Source organism: Lepeophtheirus salmonis, chromosome 9 (assembly GCF_016086655.4).
Source record: "Lepeophtheirus salmonis chromosome 9, UVic_Lsal_1.4, whole genome shotgun sequence".
In the NCBI taxonomy this organism is placed as follows: Eukaryota; Metazoa; Arthropoda; class Copepoda; order Siphonostomatoida; family Caligidae; genus Lepeophtheirus; species Lepeophtheirus salmonis.
The window spans coordinates 15,572,109-15,594,902 of NC_052139.2; the positions used below are offsets into that span (position 1 = coordinate 15,572,109).

General features: G+C 29.0%; 1 protein-coding gene across 8 annotated transcripts in view; it reads left to right on the plus strand.

Moving 5' to 3' along the window:
- LOC121124185 (uncharacterized) overlaps positions 1 to 22,794 on the plus strand; it is a 385,250-nt gene that overhangs the window by 50,124 nt on the left and 312,332 nt on the right. Inside the window, exon 1 of one of the 8 annotated variants that reach the window (XM_071891047.1) lies at positions 5,847 to 6,098. The exons of 6 other annotated variants lie outside the window; for them this stretch is intronic. The gene's annotated coding sequence lies outside the window, so the exon portion shown is untranslated. Of the gene's footprint in view, positions 1 to 5,846; positions 6,099 to 22,794 lie in introns of those variants that run through there. One more of the 8 variants, XM_071891049.1, reaches the window with a different exon arrangement.

Consider the following 22,794-nt stretch of genomic DNA (forward strand, 5'->3'; position numbering starts at 1 on the left):
CGAGAAACAAAATCATCGTAACACCAGGAAAAGCTGCGTTACTTGTTTTCAGCCTATTTATGACGAATATTCAATAGTAAAAGCTATTTGTATGAATTGTAAAACTGTCTCTTTAAAAGTTATTAAAAAAATATTGGTACATTCAGAGGCTATTTGCTAAAAACACAAGTAAAAAAGTTTGACTTACTTTAATATTAGAATGGGTACAATTGTACCCATACAGTCCGACGAAGGTTAAAACTGACAAAATACACAATGATCATCTTGTAAATAGAATGAAATATAGTTAATAACATTAATATTTGTAATTTTTGTGTTACGACAATTTAGTCCTCGACCCCCAAAATTTAATTTAAACGAAAAAAAAAAAAAAAATAGATGGAAATGGGACATTTTATGACCTCTCGTATCTCCTTTTCCCAATAGGTTGTTATGAACCCACAATTGTACCTCTTATATTTCCTAGTATTTGGTTTACTAATAAAAAATATTGGGTACTTTGTTTTCAATAGCTTAAGGGGTCTAAAATGTCTTCAATGATAGGGAATTTCCCTATAAAATATCAATCTACTTGAAATGATAGTTGTTCAAGAAAAAAAATATTATTATACGACTAATACAATCATATCGGAAACGTTCCATAAAGTCAATTTTGAACATTTTTGAACGAGTATATGACAAAATACCAGATCAATATCTATTTATTGTAAGTTTTTAAATTCCACCCAACATCATTGATAAATTGTTAAACCACCAAAGATACAAATCAAGGACGATACATTTTTTGCTTATGTTCATCATATGTGAATGTGTGATTAACTTTTAACGTTTGACGGGTTCTTATTTATTTTTAGTAGAAGCAATCACAAAATAGCTTTAAATCTGATAAAACCAAAGGTTACATCAGCCCTCCGGGTTATGTTGGAATACTTCTAAGATATGCAAATATGTATTTTGTGACAGCTTTAGGTAGATCCTTGCAAAGAAATGGATGGATGTTTATTAAAATAACATAGAGCAAATATTCACATATTGTATTTGAGATACTTTCTTTTTCTGATTCTTAATGATAGATTATTTGATAATGTTGTGTAGGGGTTAATTTAGTACTATATCATTCAGTTACGCATGTTGGTCCTGAACATAATGTTACTTCACTAATCTAAAAAAATTACGGTCAAGTTTTCTGCTCATTTCTCTTTTAACATTGCTAAGAATTATTTTCCTCCCTCTATAAACGAACAAATCTAATATAAAACAAAATTATCTGCTTCTTTTCTAAGGCCTAAGTAGAATGATTGTATTTTTGATGAACTCTATTGACTAATGAATTCTGTTATTATACCCTTTTACTTGTGTATTTTTGAAATATGTAGTCAAATCCAAATTTCTTTAAATTTATATTCCTCTGTAGTGTCTTATATGGTAATTTGGGAAAAGTTAACTATCATCTTTTTACTAATTTTGGGGGTTTTCCTGTTCCTTTTTAGTGGAAAGGTTGTGAGATGCAATAAATATAAGGACATGTAAAAAACAATTGAAAAAATTTGTTTCTATCTGACATCATGAATGTAATTTTTATTTCGGTCATTTGAATCACAAATGATTTAACTATAATGGTCAATAATAAAAAGTTAGTAATGACGACTAACAATCTTAATGAAGAATGTCGGACAAAAACAACACATTTATTAAAAAGGATCTTCTACGAGCTATATAAATGTTATTTCTGTATATATATCTATAAACCCAAGGCACACTTAGAATTTCTTTTTTATACTAATTAGTGATTAATATAATTACATTTCAACTTGTCAAGGATATAGTATATACTATTGATAAAACCATGACAACAATAAAGGAAATTAATAAAGATACATAAATTACTATAAATCATTGGATAATGCTTTAATAATGTGTTTATATTCCAGCATTGCCTTGGAAAAAGGATCATATTTACATTTTAATTTTGAAATTTGAGTGCAAATCAAATCTTTTTATTTTGTCGTGATAAATTGAAACATTGGTTATTAAATGTCTTGAATCACAAAACAATTCTACAATCATGGATATTCCATAGTTTTTTAGAAGAGTTACACGGAAATTTTGTCCTAAGGAGAGTAATTTTAATACTTATTTCCTCATGATTAATGTTTGCCTCAAGCCTTGCCGTAACTATAGCAATAAAAAAAATACTGACATAAATTTTTTCTTTGATATTGAAATATTCTACGTATATGTTACAAAATTTTGATGTCCTGTCCTTAATCTTAAGGATACACCTGATTCATCCAGTGACGTCGTCATCAATCAATCTCAAACCTCAAGGATCTAATGTTACAAGAATAACAAATACCTTGACTAGGCCTAAATCTATAGTAATAAAAGCAAATATGTATGAATTTTGTACACAAATGACGGCGTTTTTTATCTAAGACATAACAATTTAGTCTATATGTATGTTGTAGTTGTTTTGCATGTAGCATTGGGCGATTATACAGGGGTGCACGGTATATATTGCTCCCTAATGTATATCATATACCAATACAGTATAAAGAAAAAACAAGAGTATGATATAAAGGGAGTAAGTACACTGTATAAAATCTCGTTGGCGTTTACTTCAACTCAGATTAAACAAGAAAAAAAAGGAAGTTTTTTCAAGGACCCATGAGAGGAACAGATTGAAATATGGGACAGGACCGATTTAACAACCAATAACACCCTTGATTGAGGAGAAGATATATTTTTCAGCCTGACAAATATTAACTGATCTTAAAGTTTGTAAGTCGAGTTAGTTGTATGTACAAATATGAAGAAGCTATTTCCGAAAAAATCTCCAGTATGAGTAGTGTGGTAAATTTGCAAAGAGTGATTCTTCATGGGTTTGGTTATTAAAGTTTTGATTATTATTGACATTAAAGACACATAACTCTTAGATGTACACACAACATATACCTACCCATGATAGTCAGGTTTATTTGTTCCATTTGAAATAAAATAAAATGTATTACTTAAAATAAGGCTTATGTTGACTTGATATAACTAATGTTTAATATATATTTATTGTACATCTTACAAGTGGAAAAATATGGATGTAGAACATTTGGGTACAGTTGCAGTAAAAAGACTCTAAAGTAAAAAGAAACAACGTGGTTGAAATTAGAATGAAACCAAAAAAAAAAAATTCCTAAATCAGTATGTGAGTCATGCAATTTTGCAGGGGAAGAAATCCAGTACCTTCCATCAACTTCATGGAATCATCAAAGTATTTTAAAAGGGTTTAAAAAATTTTAACAAATATCTATCATAATTTTTAATTTGCATGTTTACTGTTTTTTTTTAAAGATTGATATTTAGAATAATAGTTGAAATTCTATCCCGGAGCATTAAGTATAAACTATAATGTTTATTTATGTAATTTTTTACGCAATTGCTCCGGTTTATTTATATATATGTATGTTCTATATAATACATATATAAACCAAATAAAGAATGTTGAAAAAAAACAAAAAAACATATCTAAATTATACTCACTTATTCACACAAAAATGGACTAAGGGTGGGACTTTTGCAGAGCGCAAAGCTCATATGTTTCTCTGCAAAAATCCCATCCCCAACAGGAAAGCTAGTCAAAAAATGAACACTTCGCCCCTTGTCAGTTTTAAACATATAATAACACATAGTTATAATTTTTTACCCATTATTTTCTTAAAATATCAACCCGACTTAAATAAGCATAATAAGGTTTGTTCTCTTGATAAAATATAAGGTAAACTCAAAATTATTAGATTGGATTAGATATTAGATGATTCCTGTATATGTACAGTTTTGAAGTCCACTTCTTTCATTATTATGATGATTTCCACGTTTTTATTTAATTTGTTATTGTTATTATCCTTATTCCAAACGTTATGCAAAAGATTTGATTTTCCCTCACTTCTTTGTTTCAGTAAATTAGATTTATTACACTAAGCAAATTCAACAACTCAAACTTTGCGGTGTCCAAATATATTCTGTTATCGTAGGATTAGTATTTCTTTTGTTTTAAGAACCAAAAATAAATGACTTCGTGGCATGAGAGCGCTACAATTTGTTGAGATTTGAATGATTGAGTTATTCGCACACACTTATTTCCTTATTGATAAATAATACATAATATTAAATAGATGAAAGACAATTTTGATTAATTGAAAAGTATTTAATGTATGCCGGTAACATATTATGTGAATAATATATTAGATAGATTATATCTATGAGCTGAAGACATTAGATTCAAACATATTTACGACAATGCCAGTATTTATGGACAAATATTTTTTTTAGTGATGAAGTGAGTAATTACTCTGTCTCTATACCTATAAGCTGAAATTCTTCATCTGTACAAATGCCAGACTTTTGGATCTGTTCATACTTTTTCCGTTCATTCTTTCTTTTATGAAAAATTCCGTTTATACACTGCATTTATTTGCACTGATTTGTTTTAAATAGAACCAACGACTTTGTGTAGGGCGTCCGCAATGGATGGTTGGAGGTGGTGTACCCCCTTCCCTCCCCCAATTTAGAATTTTTTGATTTTTTTTTTTCTCAAGATTAAAAAAAATTACGCACAAATAGGAATAAAAATTTAATATTTTAATTTTTTTTTCCAAAAAAATTTAGTTTTTTGTGAATAATTGAATTTTTTAGATATTTTTTCAATTTTTTCCAAGAAATTTTCATTTGTCTGTGAATAGCTATGGATTTTTTAATTTTTTTTTCCTTCAAAAATTTAAATATTTGAATTTTTTACCCCAAAAATCAATCCTAAAACCAAGGTCCAATATAATCCTGCAGACACCCCTGCCGTCACCAATTTTTGTTCAAATTTAGTTTTCTACGATTTGTCTTTTTTCTTGTGAGCTAAAAAAAATTTCTTCTCAGAATACAACAAGTATTTTAGGGTAAAATGATCAAGGTGCTGTAGTAAGTTATAGAGTTATTCATGTTGTCCTCAGTGCTATTAGCGGGGGAAAAAGTACTATTATAGTCCTCAAATTTAACCACGTGGTTTTAGCTCTGGTCTTGGAGTAAAATAGGTCTTCGAAAAGCAATATCAAAGGAAGGGAAAAACGTTTCATGTTCGAGTGCACCTAAGTGAAGGAAAAGCGATATTTTCCACTAAATTTTCAAACCTGCAAAGGACTATCTCTAAAAAATTAAATTTTTTGATTTTTTTTCCCCAAAAAAATTCTTAAATCCAAGCCTCTAAAATAATCCTGCGAACGCCCCTGCTGTACCTAAATCATCATTAAGAATAAAGTTGATGAACTTACATATTGGCAAGTCCACGTAATTGCCATTCACTGATAAGAGAAAGTCCAGTAGAGCTAATGTACTCACCCTGCAGTGCATTAATTACTCTGTGGATATCATGAATAATTATATTCCGTAACATGTGGTGAAAACCCGGGTAGGAATACGTTCGCAAATCTATATTTGACAGTTTGCATTGCATTTGGCTCCCATTTATTATATCTTCATGAGGGAAATTATTTTAAAATTCATGTGTATCGTGAAAATAGTAATTTGAAACACCTCCAAAGGAATAAGATCATCATTACTCATAGGCTAGGTGTATTTTATTAGTTGTATGTTCTCTAAAAAAACCATCTATGGAAACTATTGTTAAATGAGGAAATCCTTTGAGTTGAGATGCAAATAAATAATTTCTGCGGAACAAACACATACTATTATTTATATATATTTTTTCCACATCTAAAAAAATCCTACATGAAGGAAAAAGGTTGCAACTCGGGCGAGCCAATGTTATATAGGGGGGTGCTAAAAGAAAAAAAAGTTTTCTTTTAATAGTTAGTGATATAATGGTAGTCTTAGTGGAAGTCGAGAAGATGAGGACTCCTATATTATTTAGGAGGATATGTGTTTTATTTAGTGATAAACTTGATTGTTAAGTTACTATAGTTTTTAAATAATAAAAAAAAAGTGTTCTATCTGATTGTATTTCCTGATTATTCAAATAGGAAATCTCGAATTGCTTCCATCCGTGTTTTGCGCTCAAACCTGTGTGTTTACGTTATCTCTCCGTCTTTGAATTTCTGGTGGGTGCTCTTCATATTATCATGATAATCTTCTTTTCTTGGTCAATGAAAGAATTTTCTATCGATTACTTTTTGCTTTTTGTACTTACTAGTTCATTTGTTATTTAATGTCTTTAAAAAAGGGAAAAGAAATACGTTTGGATCCTTTTCAAGACTCCTTAGGTTCTGAGTAAGGAGGAGGAACTATTAGTGTTTAATCAGTACTTATTTATTCGGACCGGTCCTATCAGTCCTTCGGACTGTCAGTACCAGAACTGATGAAGAAAAATACTTAAGATAATCTCCTATGAGATGACAAAATGACAAAAAGTTTTGATTGTCTAAGTCATGTTATTTACTAAAAAAGTTCATTTGCAATTTTTTTTAAAGATATTATTTATCAAATATTTATTTTATTGATTTATGAAAACTACATTTATAGTCTTTAATGAGTTTTAAATGTACGTATTTTAGTATAATGATCTCATGAAACGTATTTATAAGATTTGATCTACTTCTAATTATTATTAGTTATCAAAATATTTGGATTAATTTTTGTGAGATATTAAACTTTAAATATCTTTTTATTCAACGCCATCTTTTGAAATAGCGATCCATCGTAGGAATTTTATATTTCATTTATCTTAAATTTCAATAATTGGTGGGGCAAAGTGTTATTATTTTATCAAATATGTACTTTATTTTCTCTTTTTTTTTGGGGTAGGGGGGATATTTGCAACCTTTATATTTAGTACTCTCTATGAATCAAATGATTTCTAACAAACTGTATACCAAGGTTAATTTTGAAAATGTTACATTATGCAGGTACATAGATATTGCGAACCTTTTCTAACCAAATAAAAGATTATCCATTCATTTTTAATTAAAAATTCGGGGAGCAACCGTTGATTTTTTCGTTTAATTGTTTTTACCCCTAAACTGATTGTTGTTGTATACATCTTAGAACACACTATTGGTGTGTGAGTAGTTATTATGAGTTTTCTGTCACTCCTTATTTATTTGGTTTAGTCCAGTTCAGTCATAGGAGCGGTTCATTCAGTCCTTTGGACTATCATTACTAGAACTTATTAAAAAAGAAGAAATAAAGTTGAGTGACGTAATCAAGGACAGAACTTTTAAGTTTTTAGGGCTAGACTGAGAGTAAACTGGACGGACTGCAGCCTTTAGTCCTAAATAAGGACTAACACAACACAAGTTAGTAGTGGGATATTGCATGAGCAGACTCTCTAAATAGTTATTTAGTATCTATTATGTCACAAGTGAGTGATTGTGTCAAATTCAAGAGCCTAAACTTGAATAATCTAGACATTATAATGATATTCAATCATTATAGTATAATTATTTAGTGTGCTATAATTTATCACTGCATCGATAGATATATTGTAATATTTCATTTTTTTATGTGGTGCGTCAACATGAAAACAATTTTGAATTAAAATTGAAAAATAAACTTCATATACAGCTTAATATTTCGAGACATATTTCTCTAAATTATATCCTTTGTATTCAAATTTGTCGGTTGAAATAAGATACCCAAGAATATTAGATAAAGTTTATAATCATTATTTGATTTAAGAAACTTATATTGCCCGATATGACAATCAAATTTATCAGTTCATGATTCTTGAATAGTGACAGAAGAATTTTAGCCAATTTAAGTGCTATAGAAATTGACAATGAGTATTCTTATAAGAATACAAATCTAATCCACACTCAATTTTGAGAAAAAACATTTTTGACGTGATTTTTTTTGTGTTGAGGGTACTCATAAGTAAGATTGTATGTTTACATAATTATTTTTTTATAAATGCGCAACAAAACGAATTTGAAGTAAATTTTATTATTCCTTAAATAATAAATTTTTGTTGGACATTTTTTTTTCTAAAGATAATTTATTCTACCTTATGAAACGTTTTGCTTCTTATGAGACGTTTTACTACTTATGAAACTTTTTTCAATTCAATATAAACAATACAGCATTGAAGGTTTAGTGTTTATAATTAAACACAAATATTATTACTCTTGTAATTTTTAATAAGCACAACATTCGTCATCATATTTAGTCTTTTACCCTGAATTAATAATACAATTGCATTGCATGGGGTCTGTGTTTTTGCTTTATTATAAATTACTTCATTTCCCATAAAGACCAAAATTGAATTCTGCTGAACTATTATAAAGTTTTCAATTTGTAGCAGTTTTTATTCAATAAAATACCTTATGTACGAAAAATTAATTCGCCACATTATTTTGTTCCGATCCAATTAATTTGTTTTTTTTATCTACCTTTATTTATTTTTTTTGTTGTTTTTTTGGATTAGCAAATATGGAATATTAAAGGGGCAAACATATAAAAACATAAAATGAATATCAGAAAATCTTGACAGCCGGATATTTAATCTAAGTACCTTTACTTTAAAAAAATATGGCGATCTTCTAAATCCTTGTATTTGATTTGAATACGATTAATTTTGGAGAATGAGGATTAGATGACTGACTGAGTCCTTGCAAAATACAATTAACCAATTATTCATACTACTTTGTACTTTTTTTATATGACATGTATGTTTTTACTGAAGAAAATACTTTTCATATATGACAAACTTTTTCATTAAGACTCAAATAAATTCCTAGTTAATACCTAGATTAGGAACCCTGAATTAATTATGAATCTTCTGATAAGCTACGTTTTCATTTGAGAATGTTACGCCCCCTTATGAAAACATGTTGGAATGCATGGACTCTAATGAATAGGGGTCAGAAAAATATTTTGTGAATATGTCAACAAAAATACCTCGTAGGTTTTTTTTTACTATATTTCACATATCAAATTATGAATCTATACAATTCGACAGCGTAGGATTTATTCATTCCTTTTCGGAATTCATTATGTCAATTTAATTCAATGGATAAACTCAAGGATATGTTGCTTAGTTATACATAGAGTAATTGTTGGTACCCTCAGCAACCCTAGCCGACAAAAATGTATTCTTGTAAATTTGGACAAAAATGTGTTTAGCTACTTGGTTTAATAGCTTATATTGTTGAAGAAAGGCAGGTTGCACAAACAGGGTATATCAAGCTAGACAACTACAGAAACAAAAGTATTTTTCACAAATTAAATGTTTAAAATTGTACTATTAAGGGTAAAATATAACATGTTTTTCTGCGCCTCAATAATAATAATATATATATTTCATTTTGTCATCAGAGTTGATATATATTTTAGTGTTGTGTCCAACTGAGAGTCGATAAACTATAAATGGAAAAAATAGGATTCTGTCCACTGCTTACTAATTATTTTACCTATTTTCTCTTTACTTGTGTATGTGACGCTTTGATTTCTTATTTTAGTTGTATGCCTGATAAAATATTTTATAAACTATAGTTTTTGTTAACCATTAGATAGTGTTTTCACGGTATTTATATTTTGTAACGGCTCCAGTACTTGATATTTTTTCATTAAGAGCCAACTTACGTCCACTTAGTTAAACGTCTGCAGAGTTTATGTTTGTGTTGTGAAAGGGGAGTTGAGTGATTGATGACGTTTTCTTTTATTAAAAAATCATTATAGAATATCACTTTGTCTGGGCAGAGGGGTCAGCTCATTTATGTGAGTAGTGTAGCATCATTGGTGGACGCATTTTTCAAATGATGCTGCAAGGACAGGTTTTATTATCAATTTGGTATCTTAGCGATTTACATATATGTGTACCCCAGTAGAATTAGCTGACTCAAATCTTTAGAACTAGTCTCATTTGACTCCTTTAGTTACGGTGATAATAAAACAACATGTAATTATGTGTACATTTTTATGAAATTTGTTAAAACTTTTAATCGAGTCACTTCTCCGAAATTACAAAGTAAACTATCAATATGAGTATTCCTGGCCAATCGTTATTTTTTTCAATGTTGTTTAAACCATAATTAAATGCATGTTCCATGCATGGAGACATTGTAAATCGTCTTCCTTGATGCTCCAGTCTGCTCCCCGATGACCTTCTGGTACAATTCCGGGTGAAGGAGCAATGTTATCTTAATCTATTCTCCTACTGTGTGCTCATGGTAGGGGCTAACACAATGTTTTTCTTAGCAATTGGCAGTTAATAATGTATTCGACATCATTGTTGTAAGAAATATTGTAAAAAAATGGCTCTTAACCTATCAAAATTTTCAAAATAGATATGAGTAAGTTAGAAAGGTTAGCCTGGTATTTAAAAATGATGGGAGGAAAAAAAGGTATAAATCGGCTAATAAAACTGAGTGACGTCAATCCACCCAGTACCACTAGGCTTATGTTATACCAAACAACATTTTTGTTAGACTCTGTAATTTGATACAAAAATTACAAGATATGTATATTCCTTTGCCTGTGGCCTAGGAGATTACAAGAACATCATTAGAAATTGTGATAGGTTCGAAAATCAGTCAAAATTTGTGAAAAAAATGAGTAGCTTGAATGATAAAATCCAAGCTGACTCCATAAATTTGGAACCCAGCCTCGTTTTTGTCGAATTTGGTAATTTACTTTCCATTTGAGTTGAATCGAACCGAGTTGATAATTGTTTGAACCGACACAGCACTAATATCTACGAGTATTTATAAATATTTTGCCCTCTACATGTTGGACTTTTTTACAAACACCTTTAGCGACGTGATATGCTGTAATTTACCCTGAAGAAATATATTTTCATAAATATGAAAATATATTGATATATATTTCTATATTTTTTGTGTATGTTGAAAATATCATTTTCCTTATTCAATTTCAATCTAAAGAAAACCGGAGAAGGAATGAATAAAAATATTTTTTTTTAAAACTCCGAGTGGACGACAGGAAATTAAAAATGATACACGTTCTTCAAATGTTTAAAAAAACATGTCTATAGCCCTATAGCTACAAATATTGTTGTATCTCAGACACATCATATGTACTACGAGAAACGACTATAATTATACTGTGTATGTGCTATTGAAGAAAAATCATCAGACATCATTTGTCTAGATGTTTCTATAACATAAATTCACAATGAAATATAATTGGTATCAGGTTATTATTTCACTCTAATTCATTCTATTCCATTCTTGCAATAAGAATTAGTAGTGTTGGATTCGAGTCAAAAAAATTAAATTCAGTCGAATTCAAGTAATTGACCATTAAATCGAGTTGAGTTTTCAACCATTGAGCAAAGTCGATTTTGAGTAAAGACATGAGGCAATTATTGTTTTGTTTTTTTCATTGAATTGATTAGTTTACACTAGATGGGGGTAAAAGACAAGATTAAGAAAAAAAATCACAGTTTTGTGATTGTTTGAGTCGGTATTGTTTGAGCAATCGTCATAAATTGACACTCAAAGAGATTTTACAGATTTGTTTTAAAACAAGGTTTTCCACAACCTAAGTAGCTGAAAATTTGAATATTATTTATGGTTCTGATACTATAACCGACAATTACGTGTAAATTTGGTTTCGTCAATTCCGTTCCAGTAATTTTGATGTCAAGGATGAGCCACTATCTGGAATGTCAATTGTCAAAAATATGGATAAAATATTGGACATATTTGAGTCCGCCCTTTATGTAAGCTCTGTTTTGATAGCCAAGGAGAGAATTAAAAATTTAAATAACTAATTAAAAATTATAGATTTATTGTTACTACTCCCATTGTTAACATCTCAGCCGCATCAATTGCAATTTTATCTCTTATTTTTGATATATATCTAAACTTTTACTTAACGGTAGGACAATGGAGTCTGCGATATGTCACCTCTTAAACAAGGTTTCATAATTCATAAAATATCTAAATTTAAAAAATAGATATGACCGCTTAGTGCAGTGCTATGCTTAAAACAAGTGGCTGTTAGACAAGGTTTGGTAACAAAGCAGAAAAAATAGGCGCCAAAATAAAATCATAAATGTTATATATAAAAATTATACAATAAAAAAGTAGATACACAGCCAAAATGATAACATTTTTTACTCAAACTTTGCAAATTTATTCGAGTGTTACGAAATTCTCGAATCCAACACTAGTAAATACAAAAAAAATATTATTCTGAAAATTGTCTAACAATTATGGGAAGGTTATTATTAGAAAAAGCGGATGTTGACAATATATTGTAGATGTTACGGCTGAAGACATCTTAAATCCATCAGTTTTTATATACATGATATCTGTATATTCAACATTACTTTTTTTATTAATAGAGATAATAATACTTCACTATTTTCATTATAAATATTTCAATACCTTTGATTCATTAATTATTATTACATTTGTGCATGTTCTTACATAAACTGTCATATTGAGAGCAGTGATTGATTTATAAATCAATAGTTTTATAAAAGTGCATCAACAACTAAAAATATATTAAAATCATAATTTGTACCCTAAACAAAACAATGTATGTTATATGCAGTTAAAATCCAACGAAACGAGACGAGTTGAACAAGCCTATATGAGTTGTAAACTCTTAATACTTTAGTTAAACAGAGCTAAATGATATAATTGATATAATCGAACGAAAGCAATCAATTATTGTTTCATGTATAAAACTATCCCTAATATAACGTTAATATTCCAAAATCTTTGTATCACATAGTATGTTCTTTAAAAAAAAAAAATAATACAAAAACATAATTTTTCCTTTCCAGAAAAAAAGAAAAACACACAGATTCAAAATAATCTACATTTAAGAAAATATTGCCTTCACGAATTTTTAAATTTATATAGTCGCACATGCATCAAGTACCATTTAGAGATCAGGGAATATGACACAAATAAATGTACGGGCTTCTTTTTTTAAATTTGAATTTTATTTTCATGTTTTTTAATTATCTTTTTTCAAAGATAATAATTTCTTGTAAGGTCCCTATTTTCTTAATTTAAACAATTGTTAGGTAATTAATATATTGCGTAGACTGTTTGAAAAAAATATGTCTAAAATAAATACAGAAGAGAATATTATACCCCAAAATAATTCATATTCCATTTATTTGTTAGGCAAATATTGAAATTAAACATTAAAGTTAAATCCATACTGATGATGATGTTTAAAATAGCTTAAATAAGCTTTAGTCTACAGGGTCAAATACTCATTTTTCCCTCAATCTACATGTTATAAACATAAAATATATACGTTTTTGAAATTTAATATGTTTCCTCATTTTCCCAGTGCTTTAAGATGTGAAAAGTTCAAAAATCCTTTTTTTAGGGATCTAAAAATGTATTATACCCGGTGTTATCGATCTAAGTTTTTACTAAATGCAATTTTTGATGTTTTTGGGTAGTTTATTTTGGAAAAGTATAGATAAAACAGATACTGAATGTCAAAAAAAGTTATTAAACTAAAATATGATTAATTTTGATTAATACTTTGTATATATTTTATTATTTAACTATCAAGATTACCCATTTCGGTGAAGGTAAAGTGGAACAGCTAGAAATTGTATACCCTCATATATCAATATTACTTTCTTTTATATCTACACATATTTTTTGGGGAAAATATTAATATTTTTGAAACATTATGAACTCATCTCAATTTCTTATTTTTTGATAATTTTTAGAATAATATTTTTTTTAAATATGCATGTACTTTATACATACATATCTTTCAAGTTCATCATCTTTTTTGTGAATGACATAATAAATACTTAAATCTTTTTATCCAATGATATTTAAATTTGTTTTGAAATGAAGTTGCATTATACTAAGTTGTTCTATTTTTAATATTAATACACATCAACTACTAGGATGTATTTACAGATGAATATTTGCTGTGAAAAAAAAGCTTAATGATAAAATAATGCACTTATTTTTTCAAAGAAATGAAAATGAAACTTTAATTGACGTGGAACCAATGCAAATAAAACGGTTTTTCTCTCTCTTTTGTCTCCCTCCTTAAAAGTTATTTAATTTCTTTATTTGGATTCCTTGTTGGTAAATATTTTAAAAGTCCATTTTAATTGCTTTAGTATATACTATGTAAGGAGTTTATGACCATATTTTAGATTTCATTTTATGTATTTTTAAAAGTTCTCATAAATTCAGTGGACCCAATAGAAAACGAGCTCATATATAATCATAATTATTACTACAGGAGAAAAAAGTATTTAACTAAAAAAAATTATAATAGTCTATTTATATCTAGTTCAAATACTTCCTTGAGAAGTTTTACTACAGGCATAAATAGTATAGTTGAAGTGAGTTCAAAAAGTAGGGTTACTTTTCGAATTACTCAGGCAACGTATATTTGGTATGATAGATTTTTGTATGTAAGTACACTCGAAAAAGATCTGATATCTATTGTTTAAAGCTGTTTAATATTTTTAACCATAAAGGTTAGAAGTATTTTGCGTGTTAGGTGACTTTTTGCTATACGTCATGGGGTCTTGCATTTGGACAATATGACTTTGGTTTGTATATCATTACCATATAACCATGATCCTTTTGAGCACATAAGGATCATCATTGACATCTTCCTGTCCATCTTGGAAGAGTGTGTACCACTTATAAACATTTTTTTTTTACTCAGAACAGTTTCACCGTATGCCAAGTGTTTTGAAGCACTTAATTTTATTTATTTCACAAACTTTCAAGTGAATTCTTTGATAAATGTTTTTCGATAACAAAAAATTCCTGAATTCCCAAAATACGTCTCACCAATATGGCTCTTACAAAAAAGCTAAGCATATTAAAATAGGTTCAAACAATAAATTATGTTTTTTGGTTCAAATGTGCTAATATTAAAAAAAATCTAAAAAATCTAGCATACTAAATATATGTTGCTCGTTAAATTTGAAAAGTAACCTTACTGCTTCAACTTACGTCGTATGTCTATTTAATATGTACTGTAAGCAGTTTGTGTACTCATGCAGGATCAATGCCACGGAGGAAAAAAATATTTATCTCTTAAAGAAAAATTTAACCGCCCATCCAGTGCTTATGTGCACATAAGCAATTGAGAAGGATACTTATATGGCCACTCAATACAAATATGAAATTCAAAAAATAAAGTTAAAAGCACTTCCGCGTTCCATTTACAATTTTATTTGAGTTAAGTCTCTTAGATTTTTCTTCGTTTACTGCTTAAGAAAACATGATGAATAATTTATTTCCATGTTGATCAAGTCAATGATCCATTCGTTACTTAAGAAAATCTCATGGAATAACCAGCCATAAAAAAAACACTTATATAACTTTTTTTTAATAAGCAATTGTGCTTTTTTTATATGTGGCCCGTCAACACAAAAACATGCTAGAACCATTTGTATAATACTGGAATCTGGAGGCGTGCAAATTGTTCTTAAAGTAACAAAAAGTTGGTCGTAGCAATGAAAGGCCATACACGGTCAAATGAAGCCTCATAAATCAAATGAAGGATTTAATCTATAGTTAGGATTCTTAGGTTTCTGAAATCCTCCCAGAAATAAGAATAAAAATCCTATAATTGACCGAAATATATGATTTAAGATGTTGAGACTGACTTACCTTTCTTGATTTTTGTTTTCAGACTGTTTTCATTTGTACTCCACTCGTACTCTCTTAGTAGTTCACCCAAAATATGCTCTTTAATTTAATTGTTTATCCTGTGTTCATTTATTCCTGCTCTCACGTACATATTTGTAATATTTTTTATAAATACTATTCTATTTTTGTATGTTACCCCTTCATCTCCTGAAATTGAAAAAATGGTTATTTCTTTGCAAAAATAATAAAATATTACTCAATAACTTTTATTTCAAGTCTTTTGGCAAGGAGTAATGGATGACCTTTTTCATATGTCTACTTGTTGATATTTGCAAATTTGAGTCCTCGTAAATATTTTACCATAAAGTTAGTCGGCTAAGTATTGCCTTAGTTGATTTATATAGGAAAACACATGGATAGGCATACAATGTCTCGTATATTTTATGTTTCTAAATGATTCAAATATATTATATTTTTTCTCATAATTTCTTTTGTCTTACATATTTTTTATGACACAATTTATGAACAACAAAAAACAATAAATTTCATAAAGTTCTTGGCAATAAAAGATTTTTATTTTTGTATGTTCATATACAAAAATTTGGTTTTGGTGTAGATCTAATTTATTGAACACTATCATAAACATTATTTTCAGTTTCTAAGTAAAGCCACAATTAATTTGAAGGTCATTATATGGAGTAATTAAAATGCATGCAACTAGTAGAGAGGAAGTGTTTTTTTGCATATCAGTTAAATGAGTGTTTGTTTTTGGGGCTCATTAGTTATTTTCTTTATTTATGTAGTATTTTCATGCAACGTCAGCATGGCTGACAATCAAATTTATAAGAATACAAACCTTTTTTTAATTAAGATTACGAAAAATGGTGAATTACTGCCATGCGTTTGGATGTCAAAATTGGACTGAGAAATAAAAGGACATAAATCTTTACCGTCTATCAAATATATATATGTCTAACGTCTTGCTTTTTCATATATCAGGCACTAATATGTCTTAAAAATTATAAATTAACTATAATATTTGCAAGCATAAGATATTTGTCGACAATTATTCTACGTTTCTTATCCGTAATTCATCTAAAACAAAAATAATAATTTAGTAATCATTTACCCATTTCATAATGATTTTTATTACATTTCTTTAGTATCTAAATAATAATAACCAATACCGTTTATTTTTATATTTTTAAAGTCCTATGATGATGTTTTTTCTTGATTTTTAATTATTCGTTAATATCATTTTGATAAATAAAATGAGCAACAACATTTATTCATTGTTTTTAAAAGTAATGAAGCATGTTTTATTACTCTGAAATGTTACATTGGTATTTATTCTATAATGGTACATATTTAAAGTTTTGTTATACACAGTTTTGTAAAATAGGTGACGTCTCCCAGTTGCCTATAAACTGAATAAACCGAACTTTGGTAGTTTTATACCCGATGATTTTTTCATTTTTCTTTTGTTCTCATTTAATAACTTTTCTTTAAAAGGTTTTAAAGGAATTAAAATTCTTTGCAAAGGATGCAAAATTTAATCAGCAACATATCTTATTTGACAAATGTGATTAATTAATTGATTAAGTAAATAATTATTGGGAATTTTGAAAAAATATCAAAAGTGTTGGTTTTCCCGGAAGTAATCCGGTTCTTATTACTTGATTTGAACAAATTATATTAATTTATAATTCTTCACAGCATCAGTTCTGATGGCATTATAGTTTTATTTCTCTAGCATTATAAAGCGTACAGTTATTGGAATTCAAAGAATTTTACAAATTTTAAATTATAAAAAATAATTGAAAAATGTGTTTTATGTATAATAGAAATTGAAGAAATTAATTGATTATCATGAATTGAACCAATAAAAACTCAAACTCTATGTTTCATTTAAACTATTTTTTGGCAATATTTATTTTTGACGGGAAATGCACGTTCCTCATTAATCCAATGCATGTAAAGACTAAGGCATTCTCTACATCCGTTTCTATTTCCAAGAAAACTTTAGAATCTCGGCTCTAGAATGAAACCACATTTACTTACCTGCTATTTCTTCCGTTCTTTTTCTCCGGATTATAAAAAATGAGGTTATGTAGTCGTTCTCTGTATATCAACTATATTTTGACTCCCAATTTAGTTTCCCTTACGATTTATAATGCAATTTGTGACGTCACTGAAAATATAAAAAGTAAATCAACACTCCCGTCTCTCATTATAATATTAGCATATAAATTGAGGGCTCTTCTAAAAACTTCAGGGTTTTAAAATGAGTCATGTCGTATTTTAAAACATCACATTGAAGATAATTTTAAAATATTATTTTTGATCTGAGGAATGACCTCTATTATCTTTTATGAGATGGGATCACGTATAAAAATATTATCTACCTATCTAGGTAAAAGAATTATTATGGGACCAAACATATTTAGTATACTTTTTAATATATGTATGTATTATTAATATTCTAATGGTACAATTAATTTGTATTTTCTAAACATGGTTTGGTTTTTTATTCAATTGAAAAGTTGGAAACGTAGCTTTATATATATATATTTTAGTAAGTATCGAGAAAAATAGACGTCATATTAGATTCGTGATAGATCAAAGTTCTTTTAAAAATATTGGGTTTTTGTGGGGTTGAAAGTCTGGATATTGTTTTTGTATGTATGTATAGAACTCACCTTGATAATCTCTGTACTTCCACTTCCATTATTAAAAAAGGAAGTTAATCTCTTCCATCCGTTTTTTTACAAAGAAAAAACACACAAAAAACCTCAATTGGCTTATATTACGAATATTTTTTTGTTCTTCAAAAAAAATACTTCTCATTATATTTTAAAAACCAAAAGGTTAATTCCTTTGTATTTTTATTTTCTTTGAAACTGCCAACAGCCTGAATTTTTTAGGAAAGGATGAAGATCCATAGGTTCTAATTTATGAAGAATTTGCATTAGTGGTTTCAAGGTGATAAATAGGATAATTGTTATTTATAGCTGACTTTTTTACGCACTTTTTATATCTACTTACATATTATTCTATCTTTATTTTTTCATTCTTTGAATGAATACCACCCATGGAACTACTATTCATATCAAAAGATTTCCCTCTCAAAGAATACATATAAATAATCTGTATGTATCCTTTGCTGTTTTTGGACACGAACAAATAAATTTAGGAAGAACTCCACCCCATCTATCTACCTAGATATATGCATGAATTTACATCGAGTACGATTTGATATGCGATGCTTTAAAGACTTACATATGCAGTAGGTAGAAACCCCTTTCATTCCGGGATACAAGTCTTCTTCCGCATCTGATATACTATATTTAGGACGAATAGTTTCATGAGTGGGTATCCGATAGTGACACCTACGGATCATGGGGACAATTTTCCCCCTCCTCAACTATTTCACACTTCCCTTCTCGATAATGATGAGATACAATTATATTTTATCGGATGGCCTCTAGTAGAGCAGTGACTCCAAAACTTTTTACATTCCGTACTTCCTAAGAATTCATGGGTTTAACATTAATTTGTCCACTAACATGACCTGTGGGGGAGTTTTTATGCCATTTCTAGAGTTTGAAAAGTTGTGCTTTACACATTCGCGAGAATTATAAGCAGGAAATAACAGCTGTCGATGTAAATTTGTTATAGTCAAGGTTAATCGAAATACAAGGTTATAACATAACACGTATACAACCGATGTTAAACTTCCAACACACTTTTCATATTGACGTCATAGTAGATGAGTGGTTGCATGTTTTTTGTCAAAATCTGTTTTTCTTACCTAACAGACGGTACGATACATTAAATTGAAAATTCTAGCGATAGTGACGTCATAGACTATGATTGGTACCGTTTTTTATCAAAACCTGCCGTTCTTGCTCAGCAGTCGGTGCAATATATCAGATTGAAAGTTCTAGCTAGCCCGACTACATGATGGTCTAACCTTTTATTTTTATTAACCAACCTTGGTTATAGTAAAGTAGAATCCAATGATTATATACAGCAATACAACTGTATCACATGACTTAGGATGTTTGATGAACTTAGTTTCCATGAATTGGGACCACCTATCCGTTTGGACAGCAAGTACACTATATTTAACACTCTCACAGAACAATTTGCCAGTTCCGGACGGCAGGATAAGTGTATTTGTAAAGCCCTGTCTCCAAGTGCCACCATTATTTAAATTTTACCAATATTTACATAAAACACATAATGTTTGGTTGATGAGTTTGTGTAAATATTAAGACAATTTAATTATTTCTTTCTTAACATTTATTTATAACTTTGGCAGTAATATTGTGTCATTCACGCCTCCAACTATAACATAGAATAGGGGGCTGAAAGGTGCAGAAGAGTGAGATCCCCTCTCCATCAGATAATAACCAAATAGCCGTATTCTTTCCCCGTAGGCACCGAAACAAGTGGCTACTTTCCTTTATCTTTTTAAGAAACAATATCAATGACAAATATCGTGATTATTGATTTGGCTTTTATTAATGTATGACGTCATTATTATCAAACTACCCCTGCCAGCTCACACTACCATCCTTTCAACATTTTCTCCTTCTTTTGTCTGTAAACGGTGGTAGCAATTACAAATAATTTTCTAGATTGGCGCCCCTCTAGAATAACTATTACACACTTCCCAGTTTGGAAACTACAGATTTGTGGGGGGTTCTTACTACCTAGAGCTGCAATTCCCTAAATTTTCATTACTCCGGAACCTTTGGGCATAATTTTTGGCAGAAAGTTGCTAATTTTGTCTGAATATTTGGGCCTAGAATTAATTCCTCGATTACCTTTTTTTAAGAAAATGCATTTCTTGGTGACCTTGATAAACTGCAAAGTCCCAGATAGTGCACCACAGAGCCCCGAATCACTGACCAAGATAGGAAAGGACCTTGCTGCCCGATTCGAAGTACCCGGGTTGAGTAAAAGTAAACTTGTATTATTCGAAAAATCCGAGAATTGAGCCGGCTTTGGGTACTCCAACTTTAACGTTTCATAAAAAAGAGTCCAGCTATTTTCCAGATATTAAAAATCTTACAGTATTGGTTAATACATCCTTTTAATTATAAAAAAGATATTATCGATATCGAACGTAGCATCTTTATTTGCCTTGATTAGTGCTTGGAGCCACATCTACATAAATAGTAGTACCGTCTGGTTATTTCACACGGTGTTCATTCACTAACACAAAATGTATACTTTTTTGGTTCTCAGGTGTCAATGTTTCCTGCTCTTTTCCTCTAATCAGTATTCTTAACTTTTTTCTTCCATTAGGGATGATAGATTGGGAGATACAATAAAAGTAACAACATCCCCAATGTTCACGTATTAAAACGATGCTTCTAATAACAACAAATAAAATTTTCTAACAGTAAGAACATTGACTCACTCATTGTTTCGAAATCAGTAATGAGTAAAAATGTAACATTGATCCAGATCTTACTTTATTAAGATCCGTACTTAAGTGAAATGCTCTTACAATTTGAGACAATTATCCTTCCAATTTTGATTTTGGATCAAGATCCTAAAGTTAGGACACCCAAAATTTACATTTAATGATCCAAAGCCCCCAAGATCCAAGATAATTGTGGGTACGTCCTATCTACACCAAGAGGGGCTCATAGTTTGAAAACCACTACTCTAAGGAAGGGAAGTGAACAAGTTATTTTGCCATGAATTAGTTTTTTTTTTAAATATATAATTACACATGGTATGTTGGATATTTATAAACTTTAAGTCTTCCTTTTCTTATTAATCTAATGGTGTTTAGATGCCCTTAATTGGATAGGTTTTTTTAAGTAAAATATCAGTGGGAATTTTTTTACCTAAGGAAGAAAAATTGCAGTAATTTTTATTAATATTTTTTTTTTACAGTGATCAATCTATGTAATAGAAAGATATGTTCCATCATAATCTGAACTTATTATACATAACATCCAATTTGGTACATCCTGTATCTGATTTTTAAGAAATTTGTTTTTGTTTTTTTCTTATTTTTTTTGCATGATTTTTTCCATTAAATTGCTAATTTCAATGGATGAATGATATATCTTTGTTTCTTTTCTCCTGTATTCTTTCACAAAATAATTCCACACTTTTTTTGTTTATCCGTGAAGGGAAATTTATATATTTTGTTCACAAAGAAAGTACGGAGTAACTAATCAACTACGTGCCATTGACGAAAAAATATCTTTGTATATGCGACTAAAAATATATAAATAATGGAAGAAGCAGTGATTTATAGCTTTGCATACTTTTCTCATATCTTTAAAAGAAATATTTTCTTCACAAATTTCTATTTGAATTCATTCCATTATGTGTCAGCATATTTATTTCATGATGAAGTCAATTGATATTATGAAATCAACAACGAGTATTTATGTATATGTCATGATGATGGTTGATGCTTGTTTTGAAAGGAATGTCATTTGGGATTTGTCATCAATCTAATAAATGAAGAGTATGTCGGACCTTTGTACATTTTATTCAAAGGAATTCGAGTTCAGAGAGTTGGTTTTTCTTTACCATTGTATATTTAAGTAGTTAGTAAATTTGGAATACTCTCAGATACTCGTTTAATGTAGAGGAGGCCGGAAATTATTGGTACACGGTTTTTTTCTTGAACCTCAAATAAGTTACAACCAAAAAAATATATATTATAATACAAATTCTTGTGAAAAAAATAATAACTTTTGTTTGAGATATTGGATTAAATTAATTCTTAGGGTTAACAAGTAAATTTTTGTAATAACTTTTCTTGTACACGACTGTTACAAAAACAGACATACGGCTGAAAAGTGCTGGGCTTAATACAGAAAAAAATGTTTGTTTTTTTAAATTCCAAATTGGTTTTTTAATTACATTTTTATTTTTTATTCGTTTTATGGAACAAAATCCGATGACACTTTTCAAGCCATTGTTTAACTTGAACGATCTTTTTTATTATCATAAAGCAATGTAACATTAATCACGAAATTATTTTTGATCAATTGTTTTATAAATAACAAAAGTAGGGTCACAATAACTCAAAAACTAAAATACAGATTGCCATGAAATTTTAAAAGCTGCCTTATGAGAGTTGATACTAACTAAAAATGAAGTGAATCACAAAAATAGTGCCGTCTATGTGTGAATGCCGGTAACTTTCAGCCCATACGTCATTTACTAGTATAACTTTTTAATA